We start from the raw sequence: 6,407 nt of genomic DNA, 5'->3' as shown, positions 1-6,407 counted from the left end.
CACCCCCAGACAGCTCATGGGGGCCAAGGGTATCTCTTGTGATTGCTTCACTGAACAAGAGTCTGCCATTCTTGAGCCGTCTTTCCCCAGGTTGAAAGCAGTATTTTCATTTGTCTCTTTCTTTTCTCTGTCTGTGTCATGAACCCCCTACAAACACACACACACACACACACACACTTAAGTTGGGGCACCTCATCACCCTGCAATTGAGGTCCTGGTGGGCCCTGTGACTCGGAAATGACCAACTTAGGAGGAGGAGAAATGATACAGACCTCCTCATTCTCCACAAGGAGAGCTCAGGATGTGAGAATGTTCCTAGAAAAACTCTCAGACCTACAGACCAAAGAGAAAAAGGCCATTTCAGAGTGTCTCCCAGCATTGGAGCCCAGAACTGCTCTCCTCAAAGGGGAGTAAACAGAGGATGTGATACTGACCAAGTACAGGCGCGTTCCAGAGCCCATGTGTTCCTCATTAGGCACTGGCTGGCCTCAGAACACACCCAGAACTGGTTTAAAGTGACAGGCTTTGCTGAACCCAAAGGGCCAGATGAGTAGTTCTGTGTATTTGTTTTAAAGCCCTGGAGCGCCTGCTGGTGACAGGACACAGACAGGCTGCACTTTGCTCTTAGTGGGTTTTGGTTTTTGTTTTTCTGTGCCCAGAATCTCAGCATGCTTTTTGTTTTCCCTTGCTCCTTTTCTTTGTAAAGAAGAAAGGAAACAAATCCTAAATGTGCCTTGTGATAGGGAGTATGCCTTCTCTGAAGTCTCTCAGTCTTATCCAGGTTACATCTGTACCCACTGGGTTTTCAAGCCAAACCTCAGCATAACTAAGCTGAGGCTCAGAAACTAAAGGAAAGTAAGTGCTGCTTCTCTGCTAGACAAGTGGGTCTCTTGGTTTGATGGAGTTTTACTCGGCTTGAGTTTTGTTAAAGGGGTTTGTCTAAGGCATAGAGGCTTGGTTGGCATGAGAAATAATATGGATGGGTGGGTGGGTGGTTGGTTGGATGGATGGATAGGTGGGTGGGTGGATGGATGGATGGGTTGGTGGTGGATGGATGGATAGATGGATGGATGGGTGGGTGGATGGATGGATGGGTGGGTGGATGGATGGATAGATGGATGGGTTGGTGGTGGATGGATGGATAGATGGATGGATGGAATGGTGGGGATGATGGATGGTGGGTGGGTGGGGATGGGTGGGTGGATGATGTGGTGGGTGGGGTGTGGATGGTGGTGGGTGGTGTGGTGGGGTGGTGGATAGGTGAGTCCTTGAGAAGGTGAATGGATAGAGGAGTGGGTACATTGACGGGTGGGTAGATGAATGCATGGATAGGTGGATGAGTGGTATGAGCTGCTGGATGGGTGTCATGTTGGATTCTTTGCATGTGTATAAACAGAACTGCGGGAGAGCCGCTGATATCTGAGTGATCCTCAGCCTAGAGCACAGTGAGCGGCAGAACTCTGAGCAGAGCCCTTAGTTCCAGCCTCACAGCCAGCAAGAGGGTTATTTTAAAGTTCTGGAAGCATCATACATGATCCAAAGCACATGGCTCCTCATAGAAGCCCCTGTCTGTCTCTGCCACTGCTTCTCTCTGCCTGAGGCCACCGGGATCAGACACTTGTCCCTACTCTCTTTTCACGTATACTCAATTCTACTTTGCAACCACGGTACGTCCATGAAGACAGTGTTACACGTAAATGAAGTATTCTTTTCTTGTAATCATGTTTTAGAAAGTAAAAGAACTTAATAAAGCTACAAACAATGCTGATGCATTTGTGTGTGTGTGTGTGTGTGTGTGTGTGTGTCTTTTTTGGGGGGAGGGGGTTCGAGACAGGGTTTCTCTGTGGCTTTGGAGGCTGTCCTGGAACTAGCCCTTGTAGACCAGGCTGGTATCGAACTCACAGAGATCCACCTGCTTCCCTATGCTGGGATTAAAGGTGTGCGCCACCACTGCCCAACTTTTGTGTCTTTTTCATTAAACTAGCTTTGAACTTCTGATCCTCCTGCCTCCTCTTCCCACCCAGTGTGTCTGATGCTGGGCATGTACCCCAATGTGTTGTGTGTGCTGGGCTCTACTGACTGAGCTATATCCCCAGCCCCCATATCTTGTTTTGTCTCTTACTGCACTTTGTGTATGCAGCTCTGGGAATTGAACCCAGGCCTTGGGCACACCAGGCAAGTGCTGTGCCATTGCTGAGCCCTAGGTCATTATTTTGTGTGGGGGGGTTGTTTGTTTGTTTTTTCGAGACAGGGTTTCACTGTGTAGCTTTGGGGCCTATCCTGGCACTTGCTCTGGACACCAGGCTGGCCTCGAACTCACAGAGATCTACCTGCCTCTGCCTTCCGAGTGCTGGGATTAAAGGCATGTGCCACCAATGCCCAGCTGTCTTGTGATTCTTTAAGCTTTTAAAAATAGACCCAAACTGGGAGGTGGTGGCACATGCCTTTATTCCCAGCACTCAGGAGGCAGAGGCAGCCGGATCTCTTGAGTTTGAGGCCAGCCTGATCTACAGAGTGAATTCCAGGACAGCCAGGGCTACACAGAGAAAACCTGTCTCAAAAACAACAACAACAATAATAATGGTAAAAATGATAATAAAAATCTAAAAACAAAATTGAATAACTCCGAGAGCTGGCGAGAGATCAGTCAGTGAGGCATTTGCTTCCCAAGCCTGAGGGCCTATGTTCTGTCTCCAGTACCAAGGAGGCAGAGACAGGAAGACCCTGTGTGCCTCTAGAGCCAGCCAGTGTAGTCTAAGTGACAAGTTCCAGGCCAGCAAGAGGTCCTGTCTAAACAAAGATGGGCAGCTCTCCTAAGCATGACTCCGAGGTTGTCCTCTAGCCTGCTCATGTACACACGTGCACACCTGTGTGTGTGCACCTGTAAACCAACACTGGAGAGATAGAGACAGGCATATCTGAAATTCAAGATTATCCTCAGCTACCTACTGAGGCAGGCCAGCCTGGGCTAAATGAGAGCCTGTCTCAAAAAAAAAGAAAAAAAAAAGAGCAAAACAACAAAAATATATGTTTTGTGTTAGAATAATAGTATTATTCCCAAAATACTATTTATGTAAAAATGTGCCAATATTAAAAACTTGTTCCCATAAAGGGTTTTGTTGATGATGGTGGTGTTGATGGTAGTGGTGTTTGGTTTTTGAGGCAGGGGTCTCATGTAACCCACTCTGGCCCCAAACTTGCTACATAGCCAAGGATGACCTTGAACTCCTGATTCTCCTATCTATCACCTCACAAGTGCTGGGACAGCAGGCATACACCACACCTGTTTTGTTCCCTCTGAGGATAAACCTAGGGCTTCAAGCGTGCTAGGCAAGCACTCGGCTAGCTGATCCCTGCCTCAGGCTTTAGCTTTTTGTTTTAATTCATACCTTTGTACTGCAATTGTGTACACAAGTGGACAGTGCCACACCATGGGCAGGAAGCCTCTCCAGCCCACAGCCCTCTCCAAACAGCAAGAGCTTCTGCCGGCACCACCAAATTCTGGGAATGGAACTCAGACCCTCCAAAGAGCAGCATGCTATGTGGTCTTAACCACTGGACCTTCTCTCCAGCCCCACTCTTTTTATTCATTTATTTTTGGTTACTTTAAACAGGGTCTCCTGTAATCCAGGTTGGACTAGAACTCTACTGATCATCCTGCCTCATCCTCAAGTGTGGGGATTTACAGGTCTGAACCACCATGTCAGAATCTGGTTCTGGAGATTTGGGAGGGTGGGGTTCCAGACAGGGTTTCTCTGTGTAGCCTTGGCTGTCCTGGAATTCACTCTGTAGACCAGGCTGGACTTGAATGCAGAGATCCTCCTACCCCTGCCTCCTTGCAACACCACTCTGTTAACTTCAGGTGTTTATTTTGTTGTGTGAAGGTATGTGCACATACATAGAGGAGGGTATCAGAGGTCCTGTTTGGTCACCTTATTCCCTTAGGACATCATCTTTCACTGAACGTAGAGCTAGGCTGGCAGCCAGTGAGACCCAGTGAACCTCTTACCTCTATCTATCCTCCCCAGATGGTGCTGGAGAAACGGGTTGCACGGACACTGGTACAACCATGTACAACTCCTTCATAGGTATTGGAGATTTGAACTCAGGTCCTCATGCTTGCACACTGAGCCCTCACCAGAGCTCTATTCATTTTTACACAGAGTTTCAGGTAGCTGGGGCTGGCCTCAAACTTTACCAAGTCATCCAGGATGACCTTGAACTGCCCCCCCCCCAGTGCTGGGACTACATGCCTGCACCATCACACCCTTTGTTCAGTCTTTTTTATATTTATTTTTTGTGTGAATGTTACCACATGTATGTATGCCTGGTGCCTGATGGAGGTCAGAAGAGGGCTTCAGGTCCCTGTGGAACTGGAGTTAACAGACACTTGTGAGCTGGGAATTGAACCTGGGTCCTCTTCCAGAGCAACCAGGGCTCTCAATCACTGAGCCATCTCTCCAGCTTCACCCACATCCAGTTTATATAGCACTGAGGATGGAACCCAGGGCTTCATGGGTGCTAGGCAAGCGCTCTACCAGCTGAGCCACACCCCAGCCGTACTATAACTACTTGTTTTTCGTTTGTTTTTCAAGACAGGGTTTCTCTGTGTAACAGCCCTGGCCATCCTAGAACTAGCTCTGTAGACCAGGTTGGCCTCAAACTCACAGAGATCCGCCTGCCTCTGCCTCCTGAGTGTTGGGATTAAAGGCGTGTGCCACCACCGCCTGGCTATATGTATGAATCCTTATGTGTGTCTGGCCACCTCAGGCATGCCTGGTGTTCTTGTAGGCCGGAAGAGAGTGTCAGATCCCCCAGAACAGGAATTACAAATGTGAAAATGGGAGATGTCAACTCTGATGAGTGCTCAGGCCTCTACAAGAACAGGTGCTCTTGGCCGGGTGGTGGTGGCTTATGCATTTAATCCCAGCACTCCGGAGGCAGAGGTAGGCGGATCTCTGTGAGTTCGAGACCAGCCTGGTCTACAAGAGCTAGTTCCAGGACAGCCTCCAAAGCCACAGAGAAACCCTGTCTTGAAAAACCAAAAAACAAAACAAAACAAAACAAAAAAACAGGTGCTCTTAACCACTGAGTCATCTCTCTAGCCCAAAACATTTTTATGAAATGGAAAAAAAAAAAACTACGTATTTTCACAAAATTACATATCATTAAATTAACCATTCTGTTTTTTAAAAATCTTATTTATTTATTATGTATACAACATTCTGCTTCCATGTATATCTGCACACCAGAAGAGGGCACCAGATCTCAGATGGTTGTAAGCCACCATGTGGTTGCTGGGAATTGAACTCAGAACCTCTGGAAGAGCAGTCAGTGCTCTTAATCTCTGAGCCATCTCTCCAGCCCCATTTCGGTTTTTGTTTTGTTTTGTTTTGCAGATTTTTTTATTTAAATTAGAAACAAGATTGCTTTACATGACAATCCCAGTTCCCTCCCCCTCTCCTCCTCCCCACCATCCCCTCCCCCAACTAAAACCCCACCTATCACATATCCTTTTTGCTCCCCCTGGAGGGTGAGGCCTTCCATAGGGGTCATCAGAGTCTATCGTATCCTTTGGGGTAGGGCCTAGGCCCACCCCCGTGTGTCTTGGCTCAGGGAGTATTCCTCTATATGGACTGGGCTCCCAAAGTCCACACCTATGCTAGGGATAAGTACTGAACTATTACAGGAGGTCCCATAGATTTCCGAGGTCTCCTTACTGAAACCCATGTTCTTGGGGTCTGGATCAGTCCCATGCTGGTATTCCAGCTATCAGTCTGGGGAGCAAGAGTTCCCCGATGTTCAGGTCAGCTCTTTCTGTGGGTTTCACCAGCCTGGTCTGGACCATTTCGTTTTGGGGGTTTTTTTCTTTTGGTGCTGAGAGTAGCATACAGGGCCTTACACAAGTTAGATATGGGCTCTGCCCTGAGCCCCACATCCATCACTTTCAGCATTTTGAAGAGCCCAGCTCAGTGGTGTTTAGCTCACTCACTGTGTTGTGAAACCATCTCCAAAACTATTTATCTTGCAAAACCGAAACTCTGCCTCCATTGACCACTACCCCCAAGCCAGTACCAGACACTAAAGCTGAGGCATCTGGGGACCTCCAATGAGTTTAGTAGTGTGTGTACATGCGTGTATGCGTGCACTAGCCCAGATGCACTTCAGAGGGTGACACGGTATTTGCACAGGCGTCACCCACTTCTCTGCCTTGTATTTTGAGACATGGTCTCCTACTGAGCTGGATGCTCCCTGTCTCTATAGACTGGCTGATCAAGCAGCACACACAGCTGCCTGTCCCTACTCCCTGGCGCTAGGGGTGCAGATCTATGCTTCTTGGCTGAATTTAATTATTTTTATTTATTTCTTTGTTCTTTATTTAGAGATAGAATCTCTCTGTGTAATGC

This window comes from Cricetulus griseus, chromosome 4 (genome assembly GCF_003668045.3).
Source record: "Cricetulus griseus strain 17A/GY chromosome 4, alternate assembly CriGri-PICRH-1.0, whole genome shotgun sequence".
In the NCBI taxonomy this organism is placed as follows: Eukaryota; Metazoa; Chordata; class Mammalia; order Rodentia; family Cricetidae; genus Cricetulus; species Cricetulus griseus.
This window is presented reverse-complemented; position numbering follows the sequence as displayed.